The sequence below is a fragment of the Schistocerca gregaria genome, chromosome 6 (assembly GCF_023897955.1).
Source record: "Schistocerca gregaria isolate iqSchGreg1 chromosome 6, iqSchGreg1.2, whole genome shotgun sequence".
NCBI classification, from domain to species: domain Eukaryota; kingdom Metazoa; phylum Arthropoda; class Insecta; order Orthoptera; family Acrididae; genus Schistocerca; species Schistocerca gregaria.
Window position 1 is genome coordinate 93,593,203 of NC_064925.1, and position 26,489 is coordinate 93,619,691.

At 41.9% G+C, this 26,489-nt stretch overlaps 1 protein-coding gene across 1 annotated transcript in view; it reads left to right on the forward strand.

Moving 5' to 3' along the window:
• The window catches only part of LOC126278469 (coiled-coil and C2 domain-containing protein 1-like), a 164,892-nt gene that overhangs the window by 24,832 nt on the left and 113,571 nt on the right, over positions 1 to 26,489 (forward strand). The window contains exon 2 of the mRNA XM_049978613.1: positions 23,688 to 23,855. The gene's annotated coding sequence lies outside the window, so the exon portion shown is untranslated. The remainder of the gene's footprint in view (positions 1 to 23,687; positions 23,856 to 26,489) is intronic.

Here is a 26,489-nt window from a genome sequence, read left to right on the forward strand (position 1 = left end):
TGCGCCAAGTTTTCGTAAATCCCACTGCACATTCCCATTCTTTGCGTGCATTTGGGTGGGGTGCCATTGGTTACACGTCTCGTTGACCTCTTGTTCGCATTGACGGCACTTTCAACAGTGGAAGCCACATTTCAGATGTGTCACGACCCGTGGCTCGACCCTTCATTCGATCCCTGCGAAACCCTACATTTCAGCATTATAATGCACGACTAAATGTTGCACATCCTGTACGGGCCTCTCTGGATACAGAAAATGTTCGACTGCTGCCCTGGCCAGCACATTCTCCAGATCTCTCACCAATTGTAAACGTCTGGTCAATGGTGGACGAACAACTGGTTCGTCACAATACGCCAATCACTACTCTTGATGAACTGTGCTATCGTGTTAAAGCTGCATAGGCAGCTGTACCTGTACACGCCATCCAAGCTCTGTTTGGCTCAATGTCTAGGCATATCAAGGCCGTTATTACGGGCAGAGGTGGTTGTTCTGGGTACTGATTTCTCAAGATCTGTGCACCCAAATTGCGTGAAACTGTAATCACATGTCAGTTCTAGTACAATATATTTGTCCAATGAATACCCGTTTATCATCTGCATTTCTTCTTGGTGTAGCAATTTTAATTGCCCGTAGTTTAATTAATAATACACGAGAAACAGGGTGGGTGCACTTTTTATAATAAATCTGGTATACCTGCAATTGCAGTGCGCTGTTTTGTTGAGACAGTTTGTGCAGTAACATACTTTCTTGTTTTTTATGGCAGTAAACAGTGAAATGGGTAAACTGGAAACGTGGAAGAGGTGAACTTAGGCTGTAACGTTCCGTCGATGACGAGGTTATAAGAGACACTGCACGGAGCTATCTTTCATCGCGTTCTCACATTTCGATAAAGTGATGAACAATAGTTTCAGAGACGTTTCTAGAGAAGAAGGCAGGAAAACTGCGATAAATATTATCTGCAAGTTCAGAGTGTACTCGTAATAGTACCAAGATCTAGATCACGTAATCCGGTGGTAACTAACGGCCGTAATAATATAAACACTAAGACACTACGTGCAGCTCTTTATCTGTTACAGCTAGATTAAACCACAATTTGCACTGCCGCGTTGGGTCGGAATATAAATAGGGCAGCACTGAGTTATTATTACGGGAAAGAACAAAACAATCGAAGGAAGATAGCACCCAACAAAGGTTTTCAATTCTTCAACTAACATCATAACTCCTTTTTTTTAGAATACGCTACAGAGATTAAAATTTTTTCTCTCCCGTTCATCGTGATTTATCGCCCTGATGTATCACATTCTTATTTTACGCTCTATGCCACTGTTTAATTCTACCTCCTATTATGTGCTACAGTCGGTTATTGGCAACGTAGTTCAAATCAGTATAATAAGTCACAGCTGCAAAACACTAACGCGAATTCTTTACAGACAAATGGAAAAACTGATAGAAGCCGACTTCGGGGAATATCAGTTTGGATTCCGTAGAAATGTTGGAAGACATGAGGCAATACTGACCCTACTACTTAGCTTAGATGAAAGATTAAGGAAAGGCAAACCTACGTTTCTAGCATTTGTAGACTTAGAAAAAGCTTTGACAATGTTGATTGGAATAATCTCTTTCAAATTCTGTAGGTGGCAGGGGTAAAATAGAGGGAGTGAAAGGATATTAACAATTTGTACAGAAAGCAGATGGCAGTTATAAGAGTTGAGGGGTATGAAAGGGAAGCAGTGGTTGGGAGGGAGTGAGACAGGGTTGTAGCCTGTCCCCGACGTTATTCAATCTGCATATTGAACAAGCAATAAAGGAAACAAAAGAAAAGTTCGGAGTGGATATTAAAATCCACGGAGAAGAAATAAAAACTCTGAGGTTCGCCGATGACATTGTAATTCTGTCAGAGACAGCAAAGGACTTGGAAGAGCAGCTGAACGGAATGGACAGAGTCTTGAAAGGAGGGTATAAGATGAACATCAACAAAATCAAAACAAGGATAATGGAATGTAGTCGACGTAAGAATTAGATTACAAATGAGACACTTAAAGTAGTAAAGGAGTTTTGCTATTTGGGGTGCAAAGGAACTCATGATGGTCGAAGTAGAGAGGATATAAAATGTAAATTGGCAATGGCAAGGAAAGCGTTTCTGAAGAAGAAAAATTTGTTAACATCGAGTATAGATTTAAATGTCAGGAAATCGTTTCTGAAAGTAGTTGTATGGAGTGTAGCCATGTATGGAAGTGAAACGTGGACGATAAATAGTTTGCACAGGAAGAGAATAGAAGCTTTAGAAATGTGGTGCTACAGAAGAATGCTGAACATTAGATAGGTAGATCACATAACTAATGAGGAGGTATTGAATAGAATTGGGGAGAGGAGAAGCTTGTTGCGCAACTTTACTAGAAGAAGGGATCGGTTGGTAACACATGTTCTGAGACATCGAGGGATCACTAATTTATTATTGGAGGGCAGCGTGGAGGGTAAAAATCGTAGAGGGAGACTAAGAGATGAATACACTAAGCAGATTCAGAAGGATGTAGGCTGCAGTAGGCACTGGCAGATGAAGAAGGTTGCACAGGATAGAGTAGCATGGAGAGCTGCATCAAACAAGTCTCAGGACTGAAGAACACAACAACAGTTCAAATCAGTTAACACCTCTCTAATTCTAGCGAATACATGCTCCTGCCATGACGTAGATTCTATTTGAGGCTTTACTTCAGAATAGAATAGAGACTTGGCGTTATTTATTAATGGAAATATGTAATTCTTACTTATATGGGTGTTCTAAATAGTTTCTCATATTTTCAGGGAGGACAGTATTATTCAGAACTGTAATATGTACAAACGTGAGTCTGCAACCAAATATGAAATATGGGCCATTTACCCGTCGAAAGTCATCTGGCTGTCTGCTTTACAGGAGTTGCTTAGACTGGTTTCCACACCTTCATACACTTACTTCGGCTCTCCGTCTCAAAGAAACACATAGAGTACTAGCGCGAACACACCTCGCTACTTTGGATTTACTCAAACGTATGGAAAAGCTCCTGTAACGTGTGCATTTTTTCGAAGGGTACAACACTCTTTAAACGTCCTTTCAGCCAGAAAACTGGGGGACTAAATTTGTTTTCGGATACGTACCGCCTTGGGCAAATACTTTCTTTTTGTTCTTTTTACCCAGATACGTTTCAATGAAGTTACAACATTATCAGTTGCTTTTTTATTTGTTTGTATTAAATAAATGACAAATTGCTGCTTACTATTTGAACATATAGGATAAGGATAATGTGTCAGGTGCCAGCACCCAGTTGGGGGCTCGGACTGTGGCAGACGAAGGTCACGTGTCTTCCCCAACCCATCTCTCTCTCTCTCTCTCTCTCTCTCTCTCTCTTTCTCTGATGTATGTGACAAACCAAGATGGTGGTAAGCTACGACGACCCAAGTATTCTACTGGCTGTTAAGCTCGAAGAGCCAACCATATCCCACTGATTTACCGACCAATAAAACGAAACAGATACTCACAGCCCAATACATTAACAGCCACTAAAACGAAACAGCAAAGCACAACGCAGTATTTTACCAGACATTAAAATGAAACAGACAACCAAATCCCCGTATTTTACCACCCATTAAAACTAAACAGCCAGACATGCGCTACAGACGACGTGAATTTTGCGTCATGTCCAATACCTAAGGATACTCACCTACCGTATTTCAAAGTGAAAAATATACAAGATTATCTATTCTAAGAATTAAGCTGCACTTCTCAGCCAGCGTTGCTCGATTAGTTTACCGCACTCGGTGCAAGGCACAAATGAACGCTAAAATTTAATATTTCCACATCTAAAATGTTGTATTATTTGTTAAAATAATGCGACACTACTTCTGATGCAACTTATAGGTTAACCAGCTCATGTGGTAAGTGAAGTTCTTTCTGTGTAAAACACTTGATGTAAGGCACAGTTAAATATTTCATCTACATTATCTGTCAAACTAGATAAGCATTTCATCTTATGCCTTTTTGAGGCTATGTTCCTCATGGTACGCATCATGTGATACAGTAGAAATATATAATCGAACTGTGTGGTTGAAATACCGAGCTAAGCTGACACTTAATATTTCATCCTAGACGTGACAGGCATTGTACATTCAAGAATTGACCAACTCTGTAACTGTATTAAACATATGTGGTCAAAATACTACCCTAAGGGGCAACCACACAAACAATTGTGGCATTCTGAATTTCTGTTCTGTAACAATCACCTACCGGAAGTATGCAATTAATTTATGACACGGAAACGTGACAAAATCTAAATTAAATGCCACAGTACACTTTTCACGTCTAATTTGTTACGTAAAAATACTAAAACATGTGACTAAAAGTAAGGTGCCAAGCAAGCAGTTAAGACTTCATTTTACGCCGAAAAGGGGCTGTGTACCAAAACGAAACTGATCAAGCCTGTAACTGTACTAAACATGGTGGCTAAAATTGCTAAGAGGCAAGCAGTGTTAGATGCTACAACGAACTAGACAATCTGAATTACTGTACAGTACCCGTGAGCTACTGGAAGAGTGCAGTTAATGTGTGACGTTACGGCGGAGCAGGTTAAAAATATATGTCTCGAACATTCGTCGTACTGTTCATATTATAAGTCCACCTACCTCAGTTCGGCTTTCTCTCGACGTCTCTTCACTCTGCAATCGTGTATACTTACTAGACGGCGAAAAAGCAGCGCTGACGAAAACGTCGCCTAATATCTACCCTGCTGAGTCCGCTAAACTCTAGTGGTGGAAACAGTTCCTGCAGGTTCTTATTTATCAAGATTTCAGGTGGTAACATGGTGCATTTTGCCTGAAATAAGCGTCCTAAAATTTCAAGACCAGTAATGTTTATTGCTTAATAACACATGTTTATGGCTATCAAGTCCACATTTAGTGAGGTACTGTTCTATGCTTCTCAGTTCCCAGTAAAACAACAAATTTCATGCGCAAAGTAACCAGAAATCTACACAAGTCCTATACATTTATGTTTCCGATCTCACAGTCTATGATTCACAACTGTTTGCGAGTTCTATATTCGGTCTCATTCAATGGTCTTAGATAAAAGACGTGCTTGCCAAATACTCCATAAATGAATACAGAATATGCGACGCGGAATTTTCACTAAGGCCGAAAGTACACGCTAGTAACTTTACAAAAAAACAATCCAGAAACTTCAAACTTTCATCAAAATGTTCGTAACTGCGATAGCTTTAGTCACGACTCGTACTAAACGCGAGGACTCAATATTTCTTCATTTTACACATAATGAGCACCGTGACATTTACCATGACCTATAGCTGCGATCGACTCTCTCAATGCCTCACCACTCTTTGCATGTCTAATGAAATGAAATGTGTGTGAAATCTATGGGATTTAACTGCTAAGGTCATCAGTCCCTAAACTTACACACTACTTAACCTAAATTATCCTAAGGACAAACACACGCACACACACCCATGCCCGAGGGAGGACTCGAACCTCCGCCGGGACCAGACGCCCAGTCCACGACTGCAACGCCCTAGACCGCTCGGCTAATCCCGCGCGGCTGCATATCTAAGTTTATGAGTGCGGGAACAGCTTAATCCTGATTGGCTGATCAGTATGATTGACCAACCAGAATGATCCTTCTACATCATTCTCGCGGCAAAACTTGTCTCGGCGAACCTTATCTCAGAGAGTAATTAACGCCATTCTAAATGCAAACATTAATCTGATCTTTAATAAAAAGACCGAAAAGAAAAATAATCTTCAAATTAATTTAGAAATCGATTACTTTTTAAACTGATATTTTTGCTGCCTTCTTACAAAAACAATCACACCTTGATATACCTCAGCAATGTAGATACAATACAGATTTCCCACGATCCAGTTGCGTAATTTTTTTTCAGAAAGTAATATCAAATTTTATGTATGTCTCACATATACACTCTCTTTCATTCCCATTGATTCATACAACAACATAATAAACAAATATTAATTTTTTATGAATTTCATACTACGAAATGCAATGTAATTAAAGTTTTTTGAAAAAAAATCCCAATTACTTGATTCTACCCATTTATAATTTTGGTTATGATTTAAAACGATAACAAAAGACAAACCATAATTGTTCCTAACTACATTTTACACTCGGTTTTATGGCTTTTAGGTATTTTTTTTCAGTCTCCGAAACTATAATAGAAATTTGAAATTTCGATTAGATCTTCTAGTGAATAACAAAAAGTAGTACACAAAGTGTGAAAACAATTGGATAATATTTACTATAGATTATTTAGAGTCGTAGGGAGAATGAGTAAACGTTCGTACTGGGTGACGCGGTAGCCCGTTCTCTCGACCACATAGCGTCAGCTGCGTGGTCATTCATAGCTGAGGCGTCTCCTTGCCGTTTCCTTACAACCACCGGCTCCACATCTAATTATCTTACTGCAATGAATGTTATCCCGTAATAAACTGCGAAGTCACAACGCCTAAAGCATAACTGCAAATTCTCAAATCGAGCAGTAAAATGGTAACTCCAAGTCTGAATTGTCATATAATTATCGAAAGCACACGTGGCTGAAAGTAACATATGTACCGACTATTGACCTTCATCAGTTCAGTGCCAAAGTACTGAACCTCCTTCGCTCTGTTGTTGAAGTGCCTTGCATCATGCCTAACAGCTAAAAGTCTATCATGAATTTTACTACCAGAATGTCTTCGTGTCGGAGGCTCTCTCCACTCGCGTTCCCCAAGTCTTTAATGGGCGTGTCCAGACATCTGACAGGACATCTCAGGTTTGTCTCGCCAATAATCGACTTTCGTACATATATAGTTACCAAGAAAGTCCCTGTATGAAAGCCTTTTCAGCAGTATCTGTAAGCTCTTTTCGCCTATCTTTTTTTGTGCAAATGTTTGGACCTTGTAGTAAACCCAACCATTCGCCTAGCACGTGTCTAATCCACGCGTGTGGACAATGGTTTCTGGAGGACCTTCTAGAACGATTTTCTCTATCAGCGCCAGGTTCCAGATAGACAGACTGCTCTGGCTCCCAGGCATCACATCAAAATATCCGTAGACCGACCCAGCATTCGTCAGACAAATGAAATTTGGTTTAATTTTCCTTCGAATCTTTCTTTCTCGGGCGTCATATATCCTGCCAACAATGATCAATTTAACTGCCGGTACACACTATTATTTTTGTAATGAGAGGTCTACGAACCAGGTCATAACTTTCTAACGCTACCTGGAGATATCGTTCGGCGTTTGAGGATTTTGTCTTCACACACCAGTTGTCGAAAGGAATACTTTGGGTAGAGTAGGTGGTATTCTTTGTAAAGCCCTCATTTAATATTAGGATGTATAGAGCAATGGTATTTCAAGATACTGTAAAGTTCATTTACTTTCGAAGTGTCCATACATGAAGTGTATCGTCCAAGGTCTCTTTCGAAGTGAGAAGGGTCCTAAAGAGTTTCATAAAACATTAGTCGCTACAAAGTGTACCAAAAAAATTTCGAAGGTGGGCTGACCTCATTACCTTGTGCAGGAGTGACAAGTGATTCAAGTTGTAAACAAATTCATCAGAATTGGAAATTCAGTATTCGAAAGAGCCAATGTCGCTATTGGCTAGTGGAGTTTATTTTTTTCATTTCCTGCTGATTTACACAAATGATTGATGTGCAGCTTCGAACTGAACATTTCAACTGAAAAACAGAAGAAGGAACCAATGACAGAACTTTGAAATTGTATTTTAGCTGAGGGTTTACAGTTAGTTACTGGTCAAAGCCATTCAGAAAAAACCAGGTAGCACGTAATAAATAAAACATATGAGGTGCGACAATAAAATAATGAGACTGATTTTCTTTGCAACATGTGGCAACCCTGCAGGCTTGCGTAGGCACAGTATCTTTGGCCTTGTTCTATAAGCTGCTTCTAGTCCAAGCGGCACATCGATGCAACTGTTCAGTCGTGCTTTAATAAGTTAACACGCGTTAGTGTCTCTCGTCACAGAAATGGAACCGCATAATATTCTGCAATGGTATGCCATTTCTTTTTGCGTTAAATTGGGTGAAAACGCGACGACAAAGTAAGCTTTAGAAGGCTTTCGAAGAGGAGGTTATATCAAGAGCCCAAGTTTTTCGTTGGCATAAAATGTTTAGTGAAGGCAGAACGATTGTTGAAGATGAAGACCGCAGTGGGCGACCATCAGCCTCACAGACGGATCTCAACTTGGCCAGGGTGTGTGAACTGGTACGATCTGATCGAAAATTATCTATGAAGCAGATTGCAGAATAACTGTATATCAACCGAGAAACGGTTCGTGTAATAATAACTGAAAATCTTGGTATGAGAAAGATCTGTGCAAAAATGGTCCCCAAAAATCTCACACCACAACAGCGAGAAACACGGAAAAATGTGGCACCCGATCTGGTAGAGCAAACGGAAATCAATCCAGAACTGTTGAGCCGTGTTATCACTAGTGATGAAAGTTCGTTTTTTCGGTACGATCCACAGACAAAACGCCAAATATCACAATAGTACTCAAAACGCCAAAGTTCGCAATGGTGCTCAAAGGGATCAACCAGACCAAAAAAGCTAGTATGTCAAAATAAAAAGTGAATGCATGCTTGTGTGCTTCTTTGATTCCAAGTGAATTGTTCATAAAGAGTGGGTGCCTCCTGGACAAACAGTTAACCAATATTACTACAGAGAAATTTTTGAAAGACTTCGTAAAAGAGATCTTCCTGTCCATGCCAACATAGCTGATAATTGGATTCTGCATCACGATAACGCGCCATCCTATACTGCTCTATCAGTATAGCAATTAATAACCTCAAAACAAATTTCAGTACTACCACAGCCACCTTATTCATCAGATATCACTCTGTGCGACTTTTTTCTATTTCCAAGAGTCAAAACGGCGGTCAAGAGACACAAAGATGTCCAAAAATACTTTGACGAGGGTCTCGGAGGATATTACAGAAGATGAGTTTCAGAAATGTTACCATCAACGGCAGAAGTGCTGGAAAAAGTGGAATCAGAAGGGAATTAGTCTGAAGGAGACAACACTAAACTCGCCTAAAACGCCTTCCAGTTCTGCTGTGCAGGCATATAACTCAAAAGTTATTTGTGTCGGCTATGGGATGGTGCATAGTGCGATGAAGGAGACCAAGGAAAGTGCAGGGCGGAGGAATATGTGGCATTAGGTGTCAAATATTACTGAACTTCAAAATCAAAAACCAATGAAACTGATATGCAGCGCATCTTTAACACAAGTAAACAAGTTCTAGAAACATGCAGTACGCGTGAGGTGTGTGACTCAGGTTTAACTCCCGGTGTACGCTGGATCCAATCGCCATACGACAACGCTGTCTTCCAGTGATGAGCCCGTTTATAGAGTCTTCTAGGACTGCGTAAGGATATCGTGCGTTGTTGCTGAGTTAAGGAGTTGCAGCTGGACAGACCGTCTAAATACATCGTTAAATCTTTAAGGTCAACTGAATTTCTTGAAACACCCTGGGTATTTGCTATTTTGTTGAGTTTTTGACGGCTACCGAAAATTTCAAATTGTTCTAGAATGCTAAAAAAAATTCTCTCTAAGTCGCACAGTAAATCAAGACTTTTTGGGTCAGTGTACTGCCTGGTTTGATGGAAGTAACCACCAATTCTTCTTCTGTGTTAAGTTTTTGTCTGAGAATAACTGAGAAAGATGGAGCAGTGGTTAGCACATGGAGTCGCATTCGCGAGGACGACGGTTCAAACCCGCGTCCTGCCATCCTGATTTACGTTCTTCGTGATTTCCCTAAACAGCTTAAGGGTTGAGGTGGGTTGTTTTAGAGAAGGAGACCAGACAGCGAGGTCATCGGTCTCTTACGATTAGGGAAGGACGGGGAAGGAAGTCGGCCGTGCCCTTTCAAAGGAACCATCCCGGCATTTGCCTGGAGCGATTTAGGTAAATCACGGAAAACCTAAATCAGGATGGCCGGACGCGGGATTGAACCGTCATCCTCCCGAATGCGAGTCCAGTGTGCAAACAGCTTAAGGCAAATGCCGGGAAGGTTCCTCTGAAAGGGTATGTCCGACTTCCTTCCCCATCCTTTCCTAATCCGATGGGATCGATAATCTCACTGTTTCGACACTCCCCCAAATCAATCAATCAGTCATCTGAAAATAGCACTTCCACTCATATATCCTCCTGTCCCATCTTCTTGCCAGTAGTTCCTCATATTTCTCTCCTCACCGATTCTGCGGACAACCTCTTTATTACATATCTTACCTGTCCATCTAATTTTCAACACCCTTGTATAGTACTTCATATCAAACGCTTCGATTCTTCTCTTCCAATTTTCCAATCGTATTTCCAGAGGAAATTCCTTTTCCTGTGCAGGTCTACTTTTTACGTCCTCCTTTCTCCCCCCGTCGTGGGTTATTTTGCTGCCTAGGCACCAGAATTCCTTAACTTCGTCTACTTCTTTGTATCCAGTTTCGATGTTAAGTTTCTCGCTGTTCTCTTTTCTGCTACTTTCATCAGTTTTGTCTTTTTTCGTTCTACTGTCAGTCTATAGTGTGTGCTCATTAGACAGTTCATTCCATTCAGCAGATCCTGTAATTCTTCCGCGCTTTCGCTGAGGATAGCAATGCATCAGCGAAGTTTATCATTTATATCATTTTATTCTAAAATTTAATTTCAATCCTGACTCTTAGTTTTATTTCCGTCATCGCTTCCTCGATGCAGTAAGAATGGGCAGTTGCGGAGAAAGACTGCGTCTCTGTCATACATAATTTCTAATGTTAGCACTTTTTTCTTGGTTCTCCATTCTTAGTTTTCCTTTTTGGTTTTTACACGTACTGTATATTATCCGTCTTTCCGTTTTGCTTGCAACAATTTTTCAGTGAATTTCGAACACCTTGCAACATTTGAGAATGTCGAACGCTTTTTGTTGGTCGGTAAATCCTGTAAACTTGGCTTGATTTTCCTTAAGGCTTCCCTTCCGTTAACAAGCGTAATGGCGCAATGTCTCTTGGCTGCCTTCACCTTACCTAACGGCAAACTGACCGTTCAGTCGTGGTTTGCTCCTCCGTTGTGCAATATGCTCCTCAAAACTGAATTCGAAAATTGTACCAGTCTCAGATTAACTATACTGGATTTACTGGACATGTGATGTAGTAAAGTTGCACGATTTTCCTGTTTTACACTGAGGTTACAAAAACCGTAGCGTACCTCCTGATATCGTGTTGGATCCTCTTTTGTCCGACCTAGTGCTGCCACTCGATGAGGCATAGACTCAAGAAGTCGCTGTAAGTTTCCTGCAGAAATACTGAGCCATGCTGCCACTGTCCATAATAGCGAATGTGTTGCCGGTTAAGAATTTTGTGCACGAACTCTCTTTACGTCCCATGTCAGGTTGTCTGGGTGGCCAGGTCATTGGCTACAATTCTCTAGATGTTCAAACCAACACCGAAAAATTGTGGGCAGTGATTTGACGCATTGTCATGTATAAAACTTCCATCGTTGATTGTGGACTGGAATTCCATAAATGACTGGAAATCGTCTACAAGTAGACGAACATAGCCTTATCCAGTCAATGATCGGTTCACTTGGACAGGAGAACCCACTCCATTCCCTGTTCAGAGCCCACATCATCATGGAGCGACTACCAGTTTCCACAGTGCCTTGTTGACAATCTTGGCTCATGGTTTCGTGGGGTCTGCGCCATACTCAAGCCGTACGATCAGGGCTTACCAAGTAAAATCCTGAGTCATCGTTTTCCTAGCCGTCGCGAGTCCAACCGATACGGTCACGAGCCCAGAAGAGACAAAGGTATTCTCGTCGGTCGTCTGCTGCCATAGCCCATTAACACCAGATTTCGCTGCACTATTCTAATGGATACGTTCGTCGTACGTCAAAAGTTGACTTCTGTGCTTTTCTCACGCAATGATGCTTGTCTGTTAACACTGACAACTGCCCGCAAACGCCATTCCAACGCGTTGTCCGTGGTGAGAGGGAATGGCTGAAAATCGGTATTTTCAACACACTATTGACACTGTTGGTCTCGGTATACTGAAATTCCAAACTATTTCCGAAAGGGAATGACCCATGCGACTAGTTCTAACTACTATTCAATCTGTTAATTCCTCTCGTGTGGCCATAACCGTGTCGGAAACCTGTCCACATCAGTCTGACATGAGTGCGAATGACACCTCCGCCAATGCACTGACCTTATATACTTTGTGCAGGCGACACTACCGTCGTCTGTATATGTGCATATCGGTATCCCGTTGGCATTTGTCACCTCAGTGGACGTCCAACGCTTTATCGAGGGCGATAAATCCTCTGCTTGATTTTTCTTAAGCTCTTGTTTGTGGTAACAAAGAGTAACGCGTAATGTCGATCTGCTGCCCTTATCTTTGCTAAAGGCAGACTGATCACCCAGTGGGGTTTTACTCCTCCGTTGTGCACTACGCTTTTCGAATGCATTTTGAAAATAAATTTGGATATTTCTCCTTTTTTACACTCTGTTTTAATGTAAAGTGTCTAATTTCACATTTATGGGAAGGCACTCCTCGCAGCCCCATTTTTGAAATGGCTACTGAGTTACACGTGACACTATTCCTTTATATTACCTACGGATTATACGGGCATTGATGAATATCAGTTGTGAACACTAAGAAATGTATTGCGTTTTCAAAATTCGGGAGATGGACTGTACATGGCACTGTATATTTAAACAGGTGCTTATGGATATTTTATTTATATATTTAGGTCGAGAAGGAAGTCTGGAAATTACATCCCGTTAACAACGAGGTCATGAGGGAATGGCCGCGTAATCCCCACCGCGGTTATGACTTTATATGCAGTTTATATGGCATAATATTTTAATTAACTGTATATCGCTTATTGTTGCGAGCACAACAGATAAAATGCGATTCTCACTATTAGATTCTGCAGTTGAAAATATTTTAAGTTTGTGCACCTTGATCTATTACGTGGGGATTCACACAACACTAAAAGATTTCCTGCTATGCGCGTATGATCTTTAATTTGCAAACTATTTTTATATAACCCTGATCTGGCTTGTTATAAATGGAACACCGTATCAGTACTGTAACTAGTTATGAAATTAAACATGTCCTTTGCTAGGCCGGCCGGAATGGCGGTGCGGTTCTAGGCGCTGCAGTCTGGAGCCGAGCGACCGCTACGGTCGCTGGTTCGAATCCTGCCTCGGCCATCGATGTGTGTGATGTCCTTAGGTTAGTTAGGTTCAATTAGTTTTAATTAAACCTAACTGATGACCTCAGAAGTTACGTCGCATAGTGCTCAGAGCCATTTGAACCATTTTTTTGGCCTTAGCTACTTTACTCTCTGAAATGCACTGAAAATTACTCTTATTATACGTACAGAAGTTACAGTATGCAATGTTCGCAAAACGTAAAAGCTGCTGTCGATTTTTTAATCTATGAATACTATTGATTGCCACGACTAACACGTGAGCATGAAATAAAAAATGAAATTTGTTTTTGTTATTACTAGCCACAACAGGTTTCATCACAGCAGGCTTTGATATCACACAAGTAAAATTTATTACTCTAATTTACTTAAATTATTTACGCCACTGATTTTGTAATAGCAGTTGCCCATGTCCACATGAAAATGACATAGTAAAATTCACCATTCACTTCTGAGGTCTCCAGGAAGCTGAAAGATATAATTTTATTGTACCGTTACGTGCCCACTTAATTGCGGGAAAACTGTTTCATTCAATTTAACTTGAATTTGCCGCGACAGCGGCTCACGTATTCTCTGCACAGCTCTGCGCCATGAAAACGGCTAAAAATCTTGAATCAAATACTGGGCAAGCTATCTATAAATTATTATAAGTATTTTTAACAACCTCTATATTCAAAAACCACCCGTAAATTTAAAGTACACATCTTTTTCATTCATCAGCCTCCAATGGCGTTTTTCTCAAACAAGGAACGAAAGAAAGCTAACCAAGCATTCAGTCGAGCGTTACAGGCTCTTACAACTTTGACAGCTACAAGAAGACAGAGAAAGTAATATTTTAAACTCCACTATTTATAGGCAATTTAATATGCATCTTTGATATCTATTTTAATTATCATTTTCTAATTAGATTTCTACACTAGCCGACCACAGACGTTAATTGCAAAATACAGATACATAAGTATTGAACAAAAACACAAATGAAAAAGATTATTTTTACAGAGACAAACTTTCGTACAGAAATGAATAATAATAAAGAAACAGATAAATGTTTCTTTTTTTCACATATATTACAACGATTTTGTGAATGTCTTGCCAGAGGACGTCACAGAATGATGTCCCTCCGCAGTGGGAAAAACGTTGTATAACCGTTCGCCACATTTGCTGATTAGAATAAGCGCTCAGTAACCGTGTACTGATCTAATCCCGATCGGGGAGTGATCGAAGTTACAGTCTGTGTCCGAAAATACACTATAAAAAGCAAGTACGTGAACAGACGACAGTGCAAGTCCAAATCGAAATCCAAAGCGGAAGTTCTAACCATGGTGAATGACTGTGGTCAGGTGAGATTGGAGGAGCACCGACTGGACCGGAACAGGCAGCGCAGATTTGATTGGCCGGTTGCTGGTGGATGATGGATGGTTACCGGCAAGACGCGTAGTGGTGCTGTTTGCGGCGCCCGCTTTTGCCGTCGTATTTTGTTAGCAGCAAAGAAAGTAATAAATTTAAAAGTCATGCAAGAGCCGATACTTTTCCACGCACCTGATTGTTTATGACCTCATGATTCCTGAACCACATTTCATACAGTGATATAATTTTGCACATATATTTAGTGGCGTATGATCACACAATGCAGAAGATGAGTCGCGAATACAGCTACTAGCAAAGAAGTAAAAACAATAACATAATGACTCATGCGGTACTTTTAGCACATGAACATCAGAAACGTAGTAAACTATAAATATTTTTTCCTTTCTTGAATCTGTAGGGTTTGTAGCGAATCACTAATTCTTCTAATTCTCAAATACAGGGTGACTAAAATTTTGGGAATTTACGCGTCGTCCGCTTTCCGTCTACACTCCTGGAAATGGAAAAAAGAACACATTGACACCGGTGTGTCAGACCCACCATACTTGCTCCGGACACTGCGAGAGGGCTGTACAAGCAATGATCACACACACGGCACAGCGGACACACCTGGAACCGCGGTGTTGGCCGTCGAATGGCGCTAGCTGCGCAGCATTTGTGCACCGCCGCCGTCAGTGTCAGCCAGTTTGCCGTGGCATACGGAGCTCCATCGCAATCTTTAACACTGGTAGCATGACGCGACAGCGTGGACGTGAACCGTATGTGTAGTTGACGGACTTTGAGCGAGGGCGTATATTGGGCATGCGGGAGGCCCGGTGGACGTACCGCCGAATTGCTCAACACGTGGGGCGTGAGGTCTCCACAGTACATCGATATTGTCGCCAGTGGTCGGCGGAAGGTGCACGTGCCCGTCGACCTGGGACCGGACCGCAGCGACGCACGGATGCACACCAAGACCGTAGGATCCTACGCAGTGCCGTAGGGGACCGCACCGCCACTTCCCAGCAAATTAGGGACACTGTTGCTCCTGGGGTATCGGCGAGGACCATTTGCAACCATCTCCATGAAGCTGGGCTACGGTTCCGCACACCGTTAGGCCGTCTTCCGCTCACGCCCCAACATCGTGCAGCCCGCCTCCAGTGGTGTCGCGACAGACGTGAATGGAGGGACGAATGGAGACGTGTCGTCTTCAGCGATGAGAGTCGATTCTGCCTTGGTGCCAATGATGGTCGTATGCGTGTTTGGCGCCGTGCAGGTGAGCGCCACAATCAGGACTGCATACGACCGAGGCACACAGGGCCAACACCCAGCATCATTGTGTGGGGAGCGATCTCCTACACTGGCCGTACACCTCATGATCGTCGACGGGACACTGAATAGTGCACGGTAAATCCAAACCGTCATCGAACCCATCGTTCTACCATTCCTAGACCGGCAAGGGACTTGCTGTTCCAACAGGACAATGCACGTCCGCATGTATCCCGTGCCACCCAACGTGCTCTAGAAGGTGTACGTCAACTACCCTGGCCAGCAAGATCTCCGGATCTGTCCCCCATTGAGCATGTTTGGGACTGGATGAAGCGTCGTCTCACGCGGTCTGCACGTCCAGCACGAACGTTGGTCCAACTGAGGCGCCAGGTGGAAATGGCATGGCAAGCCGTTCCACAGGACTACATCCAGCATCTCTGCATTGCTGCGAAAGGTGGATATACACTGTACTAGTGCCGACATTGTGCATGCTCTGTTGCCTGTGTCTATGTGCCTGTGGTTCTGTCAGTGTGATCATGTGATGTATCTGACCCCAGGAATGTGTCAATAACGTTTCCCCTTCCTGGGACAATGAATTCACGGTGTTCTTATTTCAATTTCCAGGAGTGTATTTCACCCCTACCCCACTCCTTCGATAAGTAGGTTGTTCTTAAGCGGGGGCCTATGCAATGGTGGCGCTGCAGCTGATCGCAATATAAATCTCATAATGCGAATAAATCATCGACATCATCTTCTTGAGTTCTCTGACTGAAACGATGTCTGTCTATCAATTAATAAATGTAAAATGCCCTACTAGCCTAAAAATGACACCGTAGCACCTTCACGGGTGGATGATTACAAAATCAAACATCTCCCGTATACTGTGCTACTTCCAGAATGTTTTTTTCACTGTACAGCGAAGTGCGCACTGATATGAAATGTCATGGCAGATAAGACCTGAGAGCCAGACTCGAACGCGGTACATTTACATGTCGCGCGCAAATCCTCTACCAACTGTGCTACCAATGTACGACTCACGACCTCTCCTCACAGCTTTACTTCCGCTGGCGCCTTATCTACTACGTTCTAAACTTCACAGTAGTTCTCCTGCGTGGCTTGCGGATCTAGTACTCCTCGACGAAACTTGTGTGAAGTTTGGAAGCTCGGAGATGAGATACTACTGGAAATAAAGGCGTGAAGACGAGTCGTGAGTCGTCCTTGGAGGTGCCATCTGGTATAACGTTTGCCTGCTAAGGGAAAGGTCCCGAGACCGGCATAAACTTTTATCTGCCAGGTCGTTTCATTGTGCCACTCTTTTTCTCTTGAAATTCATTAATCGATGAAATGAGCATTAATATCCTGCATGGCACTGTACAGTACGTCGCCTCAATATAACTTCCTATATTTACTTCCTATTCAATTCATGTGTTTAACGACGGGAAAATTGCTGTCTATGAACCCGTGTATGCTCCCTAATTTCTCTTCTTTTTTCCCTGAAGTTTCTTACACGAGATATACGTTGGCGGCAATGTAATGGTCGTGCAATCATTTTCGGGTGCAGATTTTCGAGGTTTACAAGGTTCAGGGAAAAATCGGTCGTCTTTCTTCCAAGGATACCAATTCCTCGAACATTTGCCTTGCAGTTGTCAACGTGTTGCGAACCTATCAGCGCATCTCTGATTTCATTCAATATCTGTTCTCATGCGTAGTAGATACGGACCCCAAATACTGGAACAATATACTGGAATTAGTCGCACTAGCGTACGTGATTTCGTTTCCTGATATACAGCATGTTTTCAGAACCCTTTAAACACTTATCTGTCTTCCACTGACCTTATGAATTTGCGATTTTACTTGATCCCCATATTTCATGTCCAATTTATTAATCCTCGTAGTCAGGTACTAAACGGTTATATCTTTTTGACCTAGAGATTAATTTCCGTTTATCGACATGTAGAGAGAGCTTCTATCCATTACAACAAATGTAAATTCAGTCCATGGCTTTTCTGAAATTCTGTAGGATCTTCGAACAACAGAACTTCCCTGTACATAACTACATCGTCAGCGAACAGTCTAGTGGTGCTGTTGATCGTATCTGGTACGTGGTTTACATACTGGATGTTTGTTTTAACTTGATACAAGGAAACGTCTCGGAAACGACTCGTCGTACGAAAAAAAAAACGATCTAGTTGAAAAGTTAATTTCAGAAAAGAGAAAATCTGTCTGTGAAACAACTGTTCACTTCCTAACCACCTCTCGTGCGTGGCCTGATCGATCTTTGTATTTCAAATGGGACACCCCCCCCCCTCCCCCCACTTCCCAATTTTATAGTTTATTCGGATTCTAAGCCAAAAAATACGCACGATGTACCAATCCATTGTTTTACATTCATTGTAGATAGCACTGTAATCGACAAATGTCAACTGTGCCTGTTTCCGCAATTAAGAAATTGCCTATCTAGTTCTACATTTAATTTACTTGGTAAGCATAAACCTATGTGTTCTAACGGTTTATATTGATATTCAAAATTTACTTTCAGTTGCAACTTTGATTGTGCGGTACAGTATGAGTAGCCGATTCAGTGTCTGGTTTGAAACTACGTTTAGCTTGATCCAGGAACCACGACATGGACGTAACATTTTTCAGTTCCTATCGGGATACTTGATATCGGCGAGGTTCCTTGACCATCACTGTCAGGATGTTTGATTTCGGTCAGTACCCTTGCCTCTCACCATTGGGCGGCTTGATTTTAAATGGTCTCTTCGCCTCTCACCCTCTAGATAATTGATTTCGGTGAGCCGCATTGCCTTTCACCATCTGGTCGCTTGATTTCGGTGAGTTGCCTTGCGTCTCACTATTGGGGTGCTTGATTTCGTTGAGTATCCATGGCGGGAGCACATGTGAGTATTGATTCACGCACATTTTACCTAAGTACGATGACTGTCGTTTGTACTGCTCCGACAGCCGCAGTTATTATCTCCAAAATTCAGTAATAGACGGTCGTCAACGAGGTTGATTTATAATTCTTTGCAGGTGACCGGTTTGCGCTTTTTGTAAACAGGAGTGATTTGTGCAGTTTTCCACTAGTCGTTGTGCAACCAGGTCTCAATAAAAATGAGATGGCACAGAAGCTAACTACGCAGCGTATTTAATGAAAAATCTAAATGGATTTCTGTCGGTGCCTCACGCCTAGTTCCACTGTTGTTTACCAATAGCGGGGCTGCTAATTTCAGTAAAGCTCATTCAGAGGGAACCACTTTTCTGCCGGTTACTGTGGAAGGAAAGCTGCAAAGTGCACCACATAAGTTTATGTAGCCTATAACGATTACTACCCTTAACTCCTCCCGAACAGGTCATGAAGGCCCAAAGGCACCGACCGGCCGCCATGTCATCCTCAAGCCACAGGCGTCACTGGATGCGGATATGGAGGGGCATGTGGTCAGCACACCGCTCTCCCGGCCGTATGTCAGTTTACGAGTCCGGAGCCGCTACTGCCCAATCAAGTAGCTTCCCAGTTTGTCTCACAAGGGCTGAGTGCACCCAACTTGCCAACAACGCTCGGCAGATCTGCTGGGCACCTACCCAAGTGCTAGCCCAGCCTGACAGCGCTTAACTTCGGCGATCTGACGGGAAGCGGTATTACCACTGCGGCAAGGCCATTGGTATTACTACCCTAAGAGTAGACTCAAACTTTCTCTTTACCAAGGACATCCGCTGTCATTTCCCGCCGATATACAGGGTGATCAGAAAGTCTGCATAAATTTGAAAACTCAATAAACCACGGAATAATGTAGATAGAGCGGTAAAAATTGACACACATGCTTGGAATGACACGGGGTTTATCTGAACCAAATATATATATATATATTAACAGAGTTCACAAATTCCCCAACAGATGGCGCTGGACAGCAAAACTGCTACCATCACAGGTGAGAGGTACGGCGATATGTTACAGAATCGCACCATCCCCAACCTGACTGATAAACACCTGCTGGAATGTACGATGTTTATCCAGGATGGCACTCCACCCCATATTGGTAAACGCCACTTTCGTCATCCTTGGCCTCCCTGGTCCCCAGACCTCAGTCCGTGCGATTATTGGCTTTGGCATTACCTGAAGTGTATCGTGATCAACCGACGTCTCTAGGGATGCTGAAAGACAGCATCCGACGCCAATGCCTGACCATAACTCCGGACGTGCTTTACAGTGCTGTTCACAACATATTCCTCGACTACAGCTACTGTTGAGAAATGATGGTGGACATATTGAGCATTTACTGTAAAGAACATCATCTTTGCTTTGTCTTACTTTGTTATGCTAATTCCGGCGGGGTCAGGGATTTTCTCTGCCTCGTTATGACTGGGTGTTGTGTGCTGTCCTTAGGTTAGTTAGGTTTATGTAGTTCTAACTTCTAGGTGACTGATGACCATAGATGTTAAGTCCCATAGTGCTCAGAGCCATTTGAACCATTTTTTTAATGATAATTATTGCTGTTTCGATCAGACGAAGCGCCTTCTGTCGGACATTATTTGAACTTTTGTATTGTTTCGATTCTAATAAAACCCTATGTCATTACAAGCATGTGTGTCAATTTGTTCGTGATTTATTCAGTTTTCAAATTTATACTGACTTTTTCATCACCTGGTAGAAGCTAATCGCTGTTGTGCTAAAATAATTGGGTCTACTGTCGTATTCATCAAATGATCATGACGCCAAACATATAAACGTATCAAGATGAGAAGTTCTTGTCTTTCAGGTACCAGGCTGCATGGCGCCTTCTGCCTACTTGAACATAATGCCTTCTGACTAGTGTTTTTTTAAAATTAATTCTATCTGCAGTCTTCAGGCATGAGCCTTCAGCCATCTTTAAATTAAACTTTTCTGCTTTTCAAGTGTTGGATTTGTTGGGCCTTCAGCCAAATTATAGAACTTATTTACGTGAGGCCTTCTGCCCTCTGAATATTCTGTTTTCAGTCTGAATTTTGAGTTAATGGCTTTCAGCCGTATTTAAATTTGAGTGGTTGTGCCCTTAAGGCATCAGATAGTGTGGCTTATTCAGCCGATAACTAAGTTCCAAAATTTTTAATGTATTTGTTTGGACAACTGAATAAAGTTATATGTGTTTGAGTGTAACTGACAGCCCCCTTTTGGCCCCTTTCCACAATTCCCACTGTCTGTTCTGTCCTGCGGATTTAAGCAGGGCGTTTCAATCCATTAAAATTCCATCACTGTTTGGGAACATAGAGTACAGGAATGGCTGCAGAATGCTCTCCAAGTATTCGAACATAACCATTTCGAGGCAATGATTGGTTCAGTTGGACCAGAAGATCCAGTCCATTCCGTGTAGACACAGTCCACGCAACGATGGATCCACCACCAGCTTGCACAGTGCTTCGTTGACTATTTGGGTCCATGGCTTCGTGTGATCTGCGCCACACTCCAACCCTCTCATCAACTCTTACCGAGCGAAATCGGAATTCATCTGACCAGCGCACGGTCTTGCAGTCGTCTAGTGTCTAATCGATATGGAGCCCAGGAGAAGTGCTGCAGGCAATCTCGTCCTATCAGCATAGGTACTCGAGTCGTTCGTCTGCTGCCAAAGTCCACCAACGCCAGATTTCGCCGCACTTTCCTAACGCATACGTTCGTCGTACTTCCCACATTGATTACTGCGGCTATTTCGCGCAGTGTTGCTTGTCTGTTGGCACTGACAACTTTGCGCAAACGACGGTGGCTTCGGTCGTTAAGTGAGGCCGGACGCTAGTGTTGACCGTGATGAAAGATAATGCCTGAAATATGGTATTCTCGGCATCCTCTTGACCCTGTGAATCTAGGAATATTGAACTCAATAACGATTTTCAAAATGTAATATTCCGTGCGTCTAGCTCCAACTGACATTGCGCATTCAATGTCTGCTAGTTTGCGCATGAATCAGTCCAAGTGAAGATCCCCAAGTGCACTGCCCTCTTACACCTTGTGTAAGCGATGCTACCACCACCTTTGTATGTGCACATCGCTATTCGGTGACACTCTGTCTCTTCAGAGTACTGTCCTAATGCTGGATGGCGATTGTACAAAAGTTATCTTTAGATACTAACTGGTCAGTGGAGCCCAGCGTCTGCTTGTATTCACTCTTTGCGGAAGGGCGTCTGCTAGGGAACTATTTGTGTGACGTCAGACAGATGCATCATGTAGTGTTTGTCGTGTGCGCCCTCTCTCGCATTTGATTGTGCGAACCATAACATTTTGTTAGAGAAATTACAATTCTACGGTATAAATGGAACAGCATATGAGTGGCTTAAGTCATATTTACAGAACAAAAAAAGGTTCAAATGGCTCTGAGCACTATGGGACTGAACTTCTGAGGTCATATGTCCCCTAGAACTCAGAACAAGTTAAACCTAACAAACCTAAGGACATCACACACATCCATGCCTGAGGCAGGATTCGAACCTGCGACCGTAGCGGCGGTGCGGTTCCGGACTGAGCGCCTAGAACCGCTCGGCCACTTGGGCTGGATATCTACAGAACAGGAAGCATAAGTCTCTTTATATGCTTCAAGTGATTCAAAGGAATTTGCCACTTCATCTAACTGGCGTGAAATTACATTAGGTGTTCCACAAGGTTCGATCATGGGTCCCCTCCCGTTCTTGATATAAGTGAATGACCTTCCTTCTTATGTGAAACAAGTTGCTGAACTTACACTGTTTGCTGATGATACAAGCACAATTATTAATCCAGTAAAAGAAAATTCGATAGAAAACTATACAAATAAGGTCTTTGGAAAGGTTATTAACTGGTTTTCTGCGAATGGGCTTGCTCTGAACTTTGAAAAAACACCGTACATCCAATTTTCTGCTGCAAAAGTTATAATTCCTCCAATAAACATATCACTTGAAAAGAAGTCAGTAGCCAGGGTAGGGCATACTAAGTTTTTGGGTGTACATATAGATGAGAATCTCAATTGGAAAATTCATATTTTGGATCTCCTAAAGCGACTAGGTACAGCAACTTTCGCAATCAGAATAATTGCCAATTTTGAGCATGTAGAAATTAGTAAGCTAACATACTTCTCATACTTCCACTCTCTGATGTCATACGGAATAATTTTCTGGGGCAAAAGGAAGTAGTTAAAATAATGTGTGGGGTTCATAGTCGCACATCTTGTAGGCACCTGTTTAAAAGGTTAGGAATTCTTACAACTGCTTCACAGTACATTTACTCAGTAATGAAATTTTTTCTCAACAACATGGACCAGTTTAAAATCAACAGCGACATTCATGATTACAATACCAGAAAAAAAGAAAGACCTACACTATATTTTACTTAACATACCTTTGGCACAGAAAGGGGTAAAATATGCTGCTATAAAAGTTTTTGATAAATTACCAGATGAAATTAAATGTCTGACAGACAGCAGTAATAGTTTCAAACACAATTTGAAATCATACCTCCTTGACAACTCCTTCTAAACCATAGATGAATTCTTGAACATGAGTAAATAAATCTGGCGGTATAATATATGCATTATGTGCCATTTAAAGGAATGGGATAGATAATAGAAATATTTAGGTATAACACCATAATGTAATAAAAAAAAACCTTGTTTCCTATGTATTTGACACGTTCCACATCATAACGGTTTTTCCGTGCTATTGATCGATGGAACAAGTAAGTAGCTAAACTAAACTAAACTCTGGAGTCTACGCTTATGCTGGGGCTGAGTTAAAGGCAGATCGGCGGTCTTAAGTGTAGGCATTGTCCAATATCTTCCAGGAGGACGCAGCATGTAGTGTAAAATGAGAAGAAAGCGTGCCATCTCGTTTTGTGACGTTGCAGGGTGAGGAGAGCCTGAGTACGCAGGCTGCCGGCGGCTGCGACAGCGGGGGCGGTCTGTCCGGCCCGGGGGCGGGCGGCGGCGGCGGAGGCGGCGGCGGCGGCAGCTACGAGAAGATAGAACTCAACCATAAGCCGCCGTCGCCCAGGATACTCAACCACCGCGAACAGGTCAGCGCGCGCCTGTCTGAAGCAGCTTGAAATTTATTTACGGGGAACAAGACACTGAGATGTCTAAACCACATACAAATAACTTAGCAGAGAATTTGCAGCTACTTCTGAACTTGGCCCTTAGCTTATAGTTGTACTACCCTTCCATGATGTTGATAATATTTTACTCCCACTGATAATCTTTACCTTAGCGTAATAATTGATTCACTGATGGTATTCATCACATGCACTATGTCTACAACTCTCTACGTTAACGATGCCATACTACTCGAGCTGCTAAATTGTAATACATGATGTCAAAAAGAGCAACCAATTAAGGGGGGATATATAAGAAAATTTATGGGTACACATAGCCTACAGTCAGTTGACAGATAACTGAACCATATTTTGCACATGTTTCCTTAACGTTATGGGCAATAATCTGTCCCCTTTTTTAGATTTTTTGTCAAATAATCTGATCAGAACTTCGCTGGATTATTTTAGAATATATCAGGTGCTCTCGTACGAAATGTGCGTTAAGATACAAATGTGTCGATAGGGAACATTTGTTGCGTACGACCCTTAATTTTCTTTGGTTGTTATGACATCTGTCAAAGATATTTAGTATACATCAGGTCATGGAACAAACAACATCATATGTTTTCATCGTGTTGACAATGCCGAACTTTGTACCAGAAAGTGATGATTTACGGAAAGCATTAATTTTTTGATTTCATTTGAAAAAAAGTGCTGCAGATACGCATCGAATGCTTGTGGAGGCATATGGTGATGATGATCTATCAGAAGCAACATGCAAAAGATGGTTCCAATGGTTCAGAAATAATGATTATGATGTAAGAAATGAAGACCACCAAAAAAGTTCGAAGACGCCAAATTGTAAGAAATATTGGATGAAGATGAAACTTTGAGTCAGAAACAAATGGCAGCAATGCTAAATGTTGCTCAGAAAACAATTTCCGACCGTTTGAAAGCTATGGGAACGATTGAAAAGTGTGGAAAATGGCTGCCACACGAATCAAATGAAAAACAGGTGGAAAAACCGAAATTATTTGTAAAATTTTGCTTCAAAGGCATGAAAGAAAATTAATTTTGCATCGAATTGTTACTGGCGATCAAAAATGGATTTATTTTAAGAATCCTAAACGGGAAAAATCATGGGTTAATCCGAGATAACCATCAACATCGACTGAAAAACCAGATCGATTCGGCAAAACGACAATGCACTGTGTTTGGTGGGATCAGAAAGGTGTGGTGTATCATGACCTTCTAAAACCCGGTGAAACTGTGAATGCGAATCGATATAGACAACACATGGTCAATTTGAACTATGCATTGACCGAAAAAAGACCAGAATGGGCCAGAAGACACGGCAAAATAATTTCTTTACTCGACAATGCAGCTGCACACAAAGAAACCTGGTTCAGGATACAATCAAAACAGTTTGCTGGGAGCTGCTACCCCACCCGCTGCATTCACCAGACTTGGCTCCTTGTGACTACCATTTGTTTTCATCAATGGGACACGCATTGTTTGAGGAACACTTCGAAGAAGTCGAAAATTGGGTGTCTGATTGGTTTGCTTCAAAAGACATGCATTTCTATTGGCGTGGTGTCCACAAATTGCTAGGAAGGTGGTCACAATGTATAGAAAGCATTGGTCAGTACTTTGAATAAAATGTTTTTACTATTCAATTCAAAATTAGTGTTTCATTTTCACAAAAAACACTCATTTCATACCGGAAAACCTGGTACATACTAGCAAATGAGGAATATTTTCTCAAAGGTCATTTTACTTACTGCTTTGAAAATATTATAGGTCATTCTCAATATTATGAAAAGGAAAGTGGCTACTCATCATATAGCGGAGATGCTGAGTCACAGATAGGCACAACAAAACGACTCTCACAATGTAAGCCGTCGCCAATCAAGGTCTTTGTCGATAATAGACGACAGACACAGACACACACACACACACACACACACACACACACACACACACACTGACGCAGCTCACACACACCACTGCAGCCTCTGGCAACTGAAGCCACACTCCCAAAAAAAGTCTGGCTTCAGCTGCCAGAAGCTGCAGTCGTGTTGTGTGTGTGTGTGTGTGTGTGTGTGTGTGTGTGTCGTCTATTTTCGACAAAGGCCTTTTTTTGTTGTGCCTATCTGCGACTCAGCTCTCGTTATATGGTGGGTGCCACCTTTCCTTTTCATGACATTGTTACATTCTATCCTGGATTTTCCATTGTAAGTCATCCTCAGTAATTACATAAAAAAATCTGTATACCACTTTTTAATATCATTCTTAGAACTCCTTCTACATTCTTTTTTAAATTTATGTGTGTTGTATACAGCAGTTTTTATTTTACAAAAATTTAAATAAATCTAATAGTAACGCTCTTAGAAAAATTTTACACCACAGGAACTTGTGTTATGGTTTCTACAAAGCCTGTTGCAAATCTCACCTTTTCATCCGCAATGGTTTAGCAAAAAATGTTCCTTATATACTGAAAAATTGAAGTTGTGTGAAAAGCATTTATGCCAGAAACAAGTGCTTAATGTTGGGCATAATAATACATTTAGCCGTTTTGGTCTTTATATAGCTCGTATCGTCTAGGATGATCCCTCCGAC